This window comes from Ptychodera flava, unplaced genomic scaffold, assembly GCF_041260155.1.
Source record: "Ptychodera flava strain L36383 unplaced genomic scaffold, AS_Pfla_20210202 Scaffold_93__1_contigs__length_395732_pilon, whole genome shotgun sequence".
NCBI classification, from domain to species: domain Eukaryota; kingdom Metazoa; phylum Hemichordata; class Enteropneusta; family Ptychoderidae; genus Ptychodera; species Ptychodera flava.
This window is the reverse complement of record NW_027248415.1, coordinates 24,897-38,430: the sequence shown is the minus strand read 5'-3', so window position 1 is coordinate 38,430 and position 13,534 is coordinate 24,897. Positions and strand designations below refer to the sequence as shown.

The 13,534-nt window shown below is 38.7% G+C and overlaps 1 long non-coding RNA gene across 1 annotated transcript; it reads right to left on the bottom strand.

The window, feature by feature from the left end:
• Positions 1-1,357: 1,357 nt before the first annotated feature.
• On the bottom strand, positions 1,358-6,277 carry LOC139129123 (uncharacterized). Its single transcript, XR_011551522.1, has 3 exons — positions 6,122-6,277; positions 1,784-1,958; positions 1,358-1,536 (listed from the first exon to the last, which is right to left on the bottom strand). It is a non-coding gene; the product is annotated as an uncharacterized lncRNA (long non-coding RNA).
• Positions 6,278-13,534: the final 7,257 nt, after the last annotated feature.

Below are 13,534 nucleotides of genomic sequence, written 5' to 3'. Positions count from 1 at the left end.
TTTTGGCCAAAGATGGGAAATTTAGACATAAAAACACAACTGTAAATGTCACAACAATGCAATATTCAAATCCAACAGAAGTCATTCCTAGGCACAGCCAAACCTATTTCTCAGCTATCAGCCAAATGATTATTGAACAGAAAGAACATATTTTGACTACAAGTGAGGCAACGTACCTATAAAATTTGATTATGCAATGTTCATTATCATTTTGGCAAGTCTGAATTAGGTCATCCAATAGAACTTGCCAACCAAAATCGAAAGCTCTTTTTCAGAAACATACCAAATACACAGTAAATTGAAACTTTCACTAGAAACAGTAAACTTTTCATTAAAATAATTAACCTCTTCAATGACAGTGACATAGACTGTTGCTAAGCGAGGGACAAGCACTGACCAATATGCTGACCAGTATTTAACAACTACCCAACTAGATCTGATTTTCTGTTGATTCCTAACCAAAAGTTGATATATCTTTTTGTGTTCTGAACTTGGTGGAAGTGGATGCCTTTTTAGTCATAAACTGCACTGAGATTAGCATACGCCGATAGTCTCGTTTTCAGAAAAATTACAATATCTGGTAATGTTCATCACATGACGATATTTACTACCCTTTTAAATTCCAAAACTGTTATTGCTTTTGAAGAAGAAGTTGTTTTGACCACAGTGGGAAGATTCATCCCAAAATTTAATGTGGGAAACTTTCATCGTATGATGCTGTGTGTTGGCCGCTACAGCTAACACACAGCATCGTACGCAGGGCTAGCGAGAGAGTTGCCGACATCGACGGTTATTTACGAGAAGTGAATAAAAGACTGGCATTTTTGGAAGCGATCGAGTAGCTGAGGTACGCTGGGATACGACTTGGGCCCAAGAACGCTGAATTTCGGCAGTAATTTGGCTTTTTACATCAAGTCCCAAAATGGATTTGAAGTCACCGACCCTACGTACGGGTCTTTGCAGGGCTGTGGTGAGCGGGGCGATTAGCTGTAGCGGAACACACAGCATCGTACGCAGGGCACATACATACATACATACATACACACACACATACATACATACATACATACATACTGAAGTCAACAGGTACCAACTGCCCACCAGGTTGACAGCAAATGAGAGCTATAACAACAAATTTTCATCGACAGAATCATGATTTCTGTACCTTTTATTCACTCAACACCATTTAGTTTAATGCATGTAGAAAATACCACTAACTATTCAAAAACCTCTACTACGCCCCTATTAAAGGACTGAATCCTATTTCTATTGTAAAAGCAAAACTGGGTAACATAAAACATATATTGTAATTAAGAAAAGGCAAAGTTTTGAGCAATAAATATGAACATATACCTTGTTTAATGCATACTCTAACTCCATTGGTCTATATGCTGGGTTTATATTGACTTGAATGGCGCCAATACGACTTGTTGCATACTGTGTTAACACCCATTCCAAACGATTCGGAGACCACATTCCGACTCTATCTCCTCTCTTTATACCAATGGCTAGAAGACCAGCTGCAAGTCTGTCAATCTAAACACAGATGTAAAAGGTTGATGATTCAACTATTTGTTTAATTTGATTTTTAATGTGAAAGGGTGTCTTAATCTAACATGATATTAAAAAAGACTTGGCATAAGCCAATATGAATGAGAGAAATTGTTTGTTATTCCAGCATTACACAATTTACAGGATACATGCAGATTTTCAACTTGAACATTATAAAATTAAGTTTTTCATAAAATGTTTCACTTCAAATAAAAATTTTACACTCATTTACCTCTAGTCTGAGTTGTGCAAACGTTTTCCTGATGCCTTGTTGAGAAAAAACGGCTGCAATCTTGTCTGGCCATTTTTCAGTTGTCTGGTCGATAATTTTACCAATAGTCTGTCCTATCAGGGGTACACTACTGGCATTGTGTGCATAACTCTGAGTGTACTTCTGTTCCTGTTGGCTGAACATTCCAGTGAAAGCCAAATCAATATAAGAAATATTGTCTATTATACATGCAATACATTTGCCTTGGATCAACTTTATTTCCCACTCTACATTACTTTCTTGCTCAACTTTCTTTTGAGTAGAAATGTTTGGAAATGTCCACGATAAAAAGTGCAGTATATTGCCTTCTCTTTCTCAAAGGAAGAAATACATCCCTGACGACTCCTAAATCCACGAGCTACAGCCAATAGTTGCCTTTTTAACATTTTTTCATTTACCGTTCGCACGAAAGACATAACGAGATCTGGGCTAGGTCACGATGGGCTTGCAAGAATAACATTTATATTCTTTTCATTTAATACATTTTATGTATTACATTTATTACATTAAAAGTCTACACAAATTGCATCATACGATCGGGGCTAGGTCTACAGCAAAAAACAGGATGGTTGGACAGTCTCATATACATAACGTTTACTTTTTTGTATGTCCCACAAAAGTTCTGTAGATAACATTGTAGATAAAAAGTACCGACTCATTTGAGTGAAATACTAATCATGTAACACTCCACTCCACTGTTTATCCTTGTGTGTCTATAAAAACTCCACTCCACTGTTTATCCTTGTGTGTCTATAAAAACAGATTGGCATCAGTACGTATACATTGCATTATGGTTTGTTTAGCCAGAGTGCTGTCCTTATTAACTTCGGTCTCTACTATCAACTCAACAAGTAATTTAGCACTTCCCTTGTGTGTTCTATCCAGACACTCAAATGAGTTGGTTGTAGATAGCCTTGTACGAAATACATTTTTTTTTACATTTACTACATTTTCTATTTGTATCATATTTATTTAATCACAGTTCTGCAATAATTACATTAAAAGATCGGGGCTGGGTCTAGTTAAGCTTGCACGAAATACATTCTTTGAATTTAATACATATATTTACATGTATTACACTCATAACATTAAAGGTCTGCACGAATTAAATGATAAAAATGGGTGCTAGATCTAGATACACTCTTTACATTTACTACATTTTTACATGTATTACATTTATTACATAAAATGAAATAATGCATTTTTGAGTGTATTTCATGCAAGGCCGGCCAAAACTCCCGAGGACGTCCGATCTGCCCTCCGTCGAAGTCTAGATAGTAAAGTATTTCACGATGATATTTGACGAAAAAATGTATTAAATGTGATTTTTTTCGTTTATGAATAAATGTAATAATGTAAAACGTGCAGAATTCTTGACTACTGGCCATGGATGAAATCCACACCATACCATCTTACATAGAAAACTATTCAATAGAACAGAAAAAATACATAATACACTCTCTGTTTTTACGGAAAGTCCCACGACTTTTAAGTTAATATTTCATTCTGATCTCAGGGCTGTGCACTAACAGTCATTTCACAGTCATTCACAGTCATTTCACAGCCATTGCTACAACATTGCCATTTTCTAAATACATGGTACGCAATATATGGTTCGTATGCTCAAGCAGATCATCATGTCACAGCTGAATAAAACTTCAAAGCAAATGACTTGATGTAAAAATCGGATTTAAAATATAAAAATAGAAAATAGTGGTTTTAGTATTTTGGCATCACATTAGCAGTATTAAAATGTTTGTTTATGGAGAAACAGAAGTATGCAACACAGAGCTGTTGTGGAGGACTCACAAAAATTATTCCGTGCAAGTACGTCGAACGTTATGAAAAGTCAACCCTACAGGATAGAGGTCGCTATAATTTGAAGAAGTCAAATTCTTCGCTAAAGAAATAAACTTCTTCGAAATCCCAATTAATAAAGATTGCACACGCAGTCATCAGATTCAACCTTCATGACAAGTGTCACATAATCCGTCATTTAATTCGGACAACCCTTTTTTCACACTGAAATCAAACATTGGCAGTCGAAATATATTGGCAAATTTCATTACGTCATCGGTTCAAATGACCATTTACATCAAGATTAGACCTTTTCTATGAACTTTAATACTCGGTATCAAATTAGTTTCCAAGCAACGCTCCAGTAAGTCACTGACCGCCTTACCCTTGTTGTGACATTGTTGTTATTATCAGCCAAGAAGGTAGTCAGCGTTCGTAATTGAATTTTAACTTTTGCTAAAACTTTCCTAAACTTTCAAAAATTCCCTTTCCAAATAAAAAATAAAAAATTGGGGTCACCGTACAAAATTTGGTACCTGGAGAAACACAATACCCAATATTTACTGACTTTTATAACTCAAAGTGTGTATGGCCGCCGTCCTAGACAATTTACATTAAATTTCTGATTTTCATAATAAAACTATTTTGGTGAAACTCTTATTTAGTCAAGGAGCTTCAAAATGAACACTACAAGGGATAGACCCAAACAGGTGCTTGACAGGCCGAATATCGCAAGATCAGTCGCCGAAACGCATTCTACCTTAAGCAGTCTGCATCCTGTCGTCCTGTAATGCTATTGTGGTCGATAACTACGCTGTATTTCAGTAGGCTAATTGTTTCCAACCTATTTGCCATGTTTTCTTTGGCCTCCGCTGATCATACAGAGAAACACGCCCCCCCCCCCCGGTCAATCAGTCCAAATGCAGCCCAAGTGTGATTTTGCGTTCTTATTCGGAGATTGATGACAATCACGAAACTGATTTTGGCCGAATAGTGTCACCAGTCTTAAAGAGCGAAGGCGTGTAATTTTGCAACTGTTTTTCCGAACTGTGCAATGCAACAGAGCAGAGTCGCAGATCTTACCATGAATTATTCATGGTAAGATCTGTGACACTGTCCGAACTGTTGTTTGTATCAATACCAATTTTTCACAGCAGGACAACCTTGTCGACCCAAATTCATTCACCATGCTATGTTGCGATCTGACGATCGACCTTAGATGACCTTTTCCTGTGAACGTGTTCAAATGATAACAGACAATCGAATTACTGTAAGGAAGCCATCATTATTTACTGCCTTGGGGTAGGTCGGAGGAATCCGATGGGGGTCACTCAAAAATTGAAATCTACAAGGGGGTTGCTCAAAATGTGGAGAGAAAGAAGGTGTTACTCAAATTTTTGGAGCAAATTAAATTGAAACACCGCTCAGCTGCACCCATTGCACACATCAATTTCTCAAATTTTCGATGCGAGAGGGGGACATCCCACTCTTATGCTCTCCTTCCTTGGGGTGTTCTGACAGTTTTACTTAGTAAAAACAAATTAATTGAAAAAATTGTACCAGATTGCACCATTGTACGTATCAATTCTCACAATTTTCCATGTAATAGTGGGGACACCCCTCTGATAATCCGCCCTTAGTCTCTTGCGTGTCTCCTGTACTTTCAAATTCTGTCCTGTCAGATATCCTAGTGAAACCCTGTTATGATACCCATTCAAATTAAACAATACCATATAGCTGGATACTGGTTATAACATAAGCTTTTATATCAACATTTCGTTGTGACTTTGAATTTTATTTTATTGGTATCATCTTTGTCAACAGTAATGAATAACTGATGATAATCAAACAGGATACACCTGGATTTGAAAGGTCTTTACTATTATCGTATTTTTGTAAGCTTATCATATACATGTATTTATATTTAACTTTTCCCATGGGGGGTCCGTCAACATTTCTGTATTAGAGAGATTGGGGTTACTCGAATTCCTCTTGGTTGGCAGGGGGCGTTACCCGAAATTTCAGAGTTTCCGATGAAATTCCTCCTACCGTACCCCACACGCCGTAAATAATGACAGCTCCCTAAACACTGGGTACCCATCACAAATACTCGACGCTCGGTGTCATGTCATGAGGCCTTCTTTTACCACTGTCCCTTTTGTGGAGGGACCGTGCTTTTACTTATAAGGAAATTGCCAATGGCCTGGGACAATGACATCATCGACTGAACGAGGTACTTAGGCTATTTCTCCAAATTACGATCATCCTACGAAACTCGAGCGTTTGCGCCGCGCCGCGCGTCGTAATCGCCCGCGATTCACCTCTTTCGAACTCGAGCAGTATAAACATCGAGCTCAGCGCAACGGAATAGTGCAACGTTAGGTTAAATGTCGGCTGTATGTAAAATAATAATATTTTTATTGCTTGCTTGTAAATATAGAATTTACATCACATTTGTGGTATTAGATGTACAGAGAATTAACAACATCGATTTATCCATACCTTGCAGTGGAAATACAACGGCCAGTACGGCCCCTGGTCATCAATACAAGTATCGGCCGACATGTTTTGAATTGCCAATTTATACGTACGAACTTGATCGTCTGTTTCATAGCAGTTCGGGGACCAAACTAAAGTGCGTATTCTCTCAGTCCTTGAACCTCCACTGTACTGTGATGTGTTCAGTAACATGAATATTCATTATAAGGAAAGGCCGTAGCCTGACCCGGAACCTACATAGCTGTCTCTAGTTGAGGGTCCATAGCTGTTGCCGGGGTTCCTGCCTTTTATGGGCTGATTTTGACTTTTTACGACTGTAACTTCTTCACCACAGTGAAGGGGTTTAAAGTCGTGATAGTATAGTAATAGACTATAAGGACCATGTAACGTCACAAATATATTTTGCAAAATACGATATAAAATTGATATATTCTACCGGCGCGGGAGCGACATGAATTCCACCAGCAGACATTAAATCTCCAATCACAGTAGGTAAGGGTCGATAAATACTTTCGCAGGACTTAAAAAAGCGCTTGACACCGAGGGCCTATATGTACAATGTAAAAGATTTGACCACAAAAAACCGGGGGTCGGGACTGTGATTTGACTATAAAAGCCGTACTGCGGTGCAAATTTACGTGGCTTTTTGTCATGCCTGAAAAGAAGCAGGAAGACATTAGAGCTGCAAGCAGCATTGATGGGGCCCAAGCAATTGACAGCCAAAGTGCAAAGCAGTAAAATGAAGTGCTAGCATTATAAGTATTGGTGGCATAATGGTTTGTTTAAAAAGGAAAATATACAAGGTGTGTAAGTTGAAATTGCAAATTAAAGTCACCAAAGGTCATGCCAAAATTTGTTGAATTAATTCAGACGTAATATACTGGTCAGTTTCGAACGGAAAACGGCCTCTCTCAGTATTGCTTAGCCTTAAATTAAGTAATATGTACATAATTATTGAGGTATGTCAATTATAAAAGAAACAACGCGCCTCATTTCACGTAATACCACAGCTGTACTTGTGGCAGTTGCTGACATCTTGAAAAGTTGGTTAAAGTTCGAAAGGTCATCCCGAAATGCTTGACAAAGCATTGTCTCATGGTGATCAATATTCAACACAAACTAAACCTCTCGCCCATGTGGTTGTTGAGATACATGACAGTTGGTCAAATATTATATATTAAGTCATTAAAATATTGGGTTCAAAATTTTGATCTCATATGAGTCAATACACTAGTCACATACTAGGTCGAACAGTGTGTTTCCTTTGGAGAAAATGTGTTTTTTTTTAAATATAACATTACTTCATGGTCATCGTAGGTGTTTTTCGCAGTTTCCAATCTGGCCGCAAAACTGCATGGCCGGTTGAAATGCCATTAGTAATCTTGCAAGTTCTTAGACAAGTGATGATGTGAGCAAAATTTCAGCTTCTTGAAAGGAAGACTTTTGTAGATTAAAGAATCAACATTTTCCACGGCTGCCAAGTCGCGTTACAGCTCGAAGTAGGCCTATATACGCGAACATTTAAAGACACAGAGCCTGCGTTGCATTTATTACATGCATCTGAGTACGAACATCCGGGGAGTTAGCGGGCCGGTGAACAATGTACTGACCGGCATGGTTACCCGGTCCAGTGAAGCCCTTCGACGTTTTCGACGTCAAAATTAACACTTAACGCTAGATGTAAAATATCCACCCATACGGTATCAGCAGTCAAATACACAGCGGACTGAAAATAAACCAGTCAGTCAGTTAGTCATCCGAAGAGTTGAAATAAAAAGTTATCTGGCATCGTTCCTTTAAAGTTAGGCTCAACACTTTTTATCCAGCCCTCGAAGTAACTTACACTTGCCTGCTTTGGCCATTGGGTAATCCCACTCATGGTAAAACAGCATAAGATTATCACAATTATCACACCATGCATGCAGCATTAGCCTGTAGAGAAAACTAGGGTCTATGGTACAGTAAGAGAACAGCAAGAAACCTTCAGAGAACCAGTTATAAGACCAAGAGACTTTTAAGGTTGATACTATACATCCTTATTGGCAATACATATCATACTCCTATGTTTAAAACTAACGATAGCAACAAGAAACCTGTGCTGAGACCAAAACAAACCTACCCCAACCCTGGACGGACATGACAACTTCCCTGCCATCTTTTTTCGAGGCGTTGGGTACCTTAATACGAGTGGTACAGCGGTAGCCGCAGCGACCAAAGCGTACTTCTTAAAATTGTCTTTGTTTGTTTCTTACTTACGTCCTTAGCATGTAGCTGTAACCTTTATGGTACTTTTAAACACAAAGCAAACGTTTAATGCAAATTTAAACCGAATCAAAGATTTCCCCTCGAGGTTATTTTATTGGCATGAAACAGTACTGTCGAAAAAGTGTATATATTTCTTTTCATGTAGGTTGATGATTTCATTTGTAGGCTAAAGGGTGGCGTAAAACTTCCCTTCCCTTTTACACTTAATTTTAAAATCATGGAAATGTCTCACGTGGTTTTGAACTATTACAGATGATGTATTTGACAAAGTCAGAAGCTCATTGTCCTTTAATCTATGCACATTCTTGTGTTTATTAGTATTTCCTCATATACTTGACCTTTGTAAGAATTCATTCACTTGAATACAACATAATTCTGTAATCGTTGTTTTTAGACAAATTCGCGATAAGCAAACATAAAGATCAGAATAATACTATGTGGCCTGACAGTGTACAGATGAAGTAACGCTCTTTATTCACAGGGTGTTCTGATTCCGTGTCCAATTGATACAGTCGAGCTATCTTTGGCATTCTGACAATCTAGATAGCTTCAGATCATTAATGAGTTAACGTTCGGCCCTATATTCAATGCTCGCTTTGTTCTTCACGCAGCGAAAGCTAAATTATTACGGTGTTCAACTAATATTATAAATAAGGTTATAGTTGAAATAATAGCAGCAACAACGATTACGTGTTCTGTATCTTTATTAAGGTAGAACGCACCTTGGGGACAGACATTCGGACTCTCAAACTTTTACAATTCTATTCTGATATACCACATGTGGGGGTTCATTTTAAAGCTCTTAGTGAAAGAAAACTTTTCACCGGCTTAGTTTTTCGAAATTCGAAAATTTTTATTTTTCTCCATAGAATTCTCCATAGAGTTAACACATGCAGGGATGGCGGCCATTTTAAATTTCTAATATCGGTAAATCTTGGGTAATTTGTTTCTCTAGTACCAAAATTTGCACGGTGACCCCCTATTTTTATTCTTGATTTTGAAAGAGAATGATTGAAAGATTCCTTGATTCACTTTCGAGGTGCATACTACCTTTACAAATACGACACACAAGAACAACAACCCGTTTGCTTTGTTCTCTAGCTGTAGGTACATTCTACTGTTTTTTTTGTCAAATATTTGTTTTTAGTGAGAACTATACCTTTTCTACACGACTAAAGGTCAACGTGTCAAGGTTGGGTCAAAGATCGTGCTGTACAACATGGGTAAAATGTCTACATCTCATCAAACGCATAAATCCCACGGTTAGAAGTCAACCTGAGGTACGGTGAAAAAGCATGCACTACCGAAATAAAATTATTTTATTATTATCGCATGAAATAAAAAGCGGGGATAAGGAAAAATATATTTTTGTAGTGACCTCACGTCCACTCCTTTTCATCACAAACTATGTTACATAATCGGGAGCCATTTTGGTGAGCGGGTTACTTTGGAGCATCTTGTTATTATGGGGTCAAAAAAGTCTACAGTTATCTTCGTTTCCTTAATCGAAAGTCTTTATGTCATGAGGTGAAAACCGGGGTGCATACATGTATACCATTTCCCTCACAAACGCGTGCACAGAAATATTCGCGTCGTTCTATCACAGTCTATCGTTTGTATCTTGGACAGATGCATCGTCCGTTCGCACGGGCCCGCTACTTGGACTACTGTATGTCTCCCACTAAACTATCCCATTTCGAGGAGCATCCAGCTGCCCCGACAGGAGACCTTGGCAAGCGAAGATGGAACAGATGCCGTGTAGGTCTACACTGTCTCGTTTGAATCGTGTATCATTTGTATTCCAGGTTTCACCTATTGCCGCTTGCCAGGCCGGGGTCTCCGGGAATCGGGATGTAGTTCGTTGATGTCACACTCAGAGCAATTCCATTTTTTAAGGTTGCAATGGAAGATTTTGTCCCGCAAAAAGAACATGCTTCATCAATCATTGCAAATCTCGATTAATGGCGTCTGGTTACTTTTCGCACGTAGACCAACATTTTCCCCAACTCTTGAAAACTGGGACAAACCAGTGAGGCGATTAATGTTACAACCTCTCATGTACAGCGACGACGTCAGTTATCAGAAAGAGGCAGTTTCTTTTGTCTGACATTCTGTTTAAATGAATATAGTATAGCTATTGTCATTCTTGTATATTGAGCTCAATAAACCATGCGTCTAATTCTTATATATCTTCTACTTTTGAAACAAATTTTTGGTTGGTCACTGTGCTCAGTTTTTTACAATATGGCCAGAATTCACAATTTGCCTTCTCTCTCATGATTGTCATTTTGTGTGCTCTTCGGCAGGAGCAATTGAACTGGCCAGAGTTGGATTAACTCAAGTTAGCTTTTAGACCAATAAATTAAAAACATCACTGAGGCATTTAAAGAACTTGCCTTTGATATATGACTATACAAATTGCTAATAAACACCTGTGAGCGGAACAGTGCATTACGTGTTTATTTTTTCTGCGCCAACATCATTGAAAAATACGCGGGCCTGTGATAGTTCAGGGGGGACTTGAAAAATATTTGACCATATAGAGGGGGGGGGCATTTGATAATTTTTTAGGGTACTTAGGGGGGGGGGTCTGAAGAAAAATAAGATTTCAATCGCGATTCCTCCTGCCCTCCCCCCTAAACGTTATTCGTGAACGCAGTCTTATTGTCACAATTTGCAAATCAAATGCATTCTGAATCACTTTCACAGTTTATCTATCTACCTATACCTATCTATCTATCTATCTACCTATCTATCTATCTATCTATCTATCTATCTATCTATCTGTCTGTCTGTCTGTCTGTCTGTCTGTCTGTCTACCTACCTATACCTATCTATCTATCTATCTATCTATCTATCTATCTATCTATCTATCTATCTGTCTGTCTGTCTATCTATATATCTATCTAGCTATCTATCGTATATTTTAACACTTTATGGTGCTATAAAAAGCACATTGTTAGTGTTTTCTCTGCATGTTCATTGAAAGTGGCACGTTGTGCCCTATCATCAAAATCAGGGGGCAGACTTGACATTTTAGGGGGCAGTGTTGATGCAGATTTAACTTTGAAGTTCCTAGGAAGTGCTTCCCCAATATCATTATGATCGTTGCCTAGTTCAGTTGCGTTGTCTATGTTGCATGCAACATCCGTACTATATCAGCATTATGATGTTTGTCAGCTTGTGATGTGATAGGCTGCTTTCCATCTTCTCTGTCGATTTGTCATTTTTTAACCCAAAGCTTTCTCCGATTCAGAATTTGACGTAGTTTGTTCCCTTGGACACGATTTGGTCCGAATTTTGGGGTTTAAATCAATGTAAATATGAGGTGATCAAACTATTGTGTTTCATTGCGATCGAGATCGATCGTCACTGCAGCGTGCCTGCACGAAGCTGGAATTTTCCATAATATTTCAAGTTCTGCTTTAAAACTTTACCGCTATTAAAACATGAGCACTGCACTAGCATCCATTGAGACTGAACAGCAACTACGTCGTTGGCTGTTCTTTTCGATGCGTACACACTTCACGTCATGCACGTCACCAAAGCCAAGTGACAGGCGATATTTTGTGTTTTCCGAAGGAACATTATGACTAGAAAAAACAGCAAATTCACAGGTCACTTACGTAGTACACTATGCGCATTGGTCACCCTCATGGACGTCTTTGCGTGCTGTGTTTTTGTGTGCAATTTCCGCGCTGTCAGTGACTTTTTCAGGGGCAGCCAATGTACAGTCACCTGTGGTCTATTCGGCTCTGCGTCGATGCGCCCTATAGACGTATGTCTTCTTCTCAGGTATATGTACACACGTCTATAGGGCGAATAGACGCAGAGCCGAATAGACCACAGGTGACTGTGGACAATGGCTCAAAATGAGCGATTTGCGCAATTGCGCAGTTGAGAGAAAACAGAGGGTATATCTTCAAGTGCTTAAAACATTTGTAGTAACAAAATAATTTTAAGCATATCTCTAAACTCTGAGCATCAGCTTTACAATGCTTGTTTATATATATGCATGCTGAGTGTTGGCAGTTCCCCTTTGCAGATTGGGAAGATGTTCAAAGTATCATGGAAGTTCTTCTCTCTGTCAAATAATATCAAAATGAAGTATGCTGCGAATGTGACCCAGCGAGACAATGAACATGGCTTTGTTCAGACTGAAGGTGAAAGGGTAGGAACACTTTGTTGAAATCATTCCTGTGAAGTTAGATTTCTTTCTCAGGTCCAGTGCATTTTAAGAGTTCAAAAAGAGATAGCTGTGGAAACGAAGCTATCTGTGACGGGGTAGCGTGCGTCTATGCGGGTCATCAAAAGGTCAACCCCGCCACGGATATCCGTTGCGCGGTTGATGTACTGTCACAAGTATGTGAACACCATGGAGTTTAGCATAGTATAGGCCTAAATGTCTGAAGATATTTTTTGTGTGATACTAAGGAAAAATTGATTCCGATTTCTCTATTTGGGGCAGACGATCGTCTTGGATGCTGATACTCTTCCACCAAATCAATCAATCAATCAATCAATCAATCAATCAATCAAACAAATTTATATATCGCCAGAATCCAAGAAAAAATATCTGTTCAATGGCGCTTAGAAGAATTGGTCCGCACAGTAAGCTAGCTTGAAGAGATGGGTCTCCAATTTGTTTTTGAATGTTTCCAGACTTGATGATTGACGAATTTCTTGTGGTAAGTCATTCCACAGTTTTGGAGCACAATTAGAGAAAGCACGGCCGCCATATACTCGATGTCCGTGTCGCCGTCATGATCACTCGCCCCATTTGACACTAGAAGACAATTTCGGCGAAATGAAAATTACATACTGTAAAACGGCCGTCACTTTCGAGGGTTTGGTGCACCTAGCCATTTTCATTTATTCCAAATGCACATTAATATATATCTAGGGACCACGCTATGTCAGTGGGGAGAGCACGAGAGTGTCCCCCTCTCGCCTCGAAAATTTTGAGAAATTGATGTGTGCAATGCCATTGAAGTGTTTCAATTTATTCAGAAGGTACGGAGCAATATGACATACGATTTACATGACTAATTTCTGACTCAATACAAATTTACAAGGTATCAAGAAATCCACAAGTCCCATTATCAGACTGTCACCAACATTTTCACATTCAGTGCAGCTGTCTGATGCAAT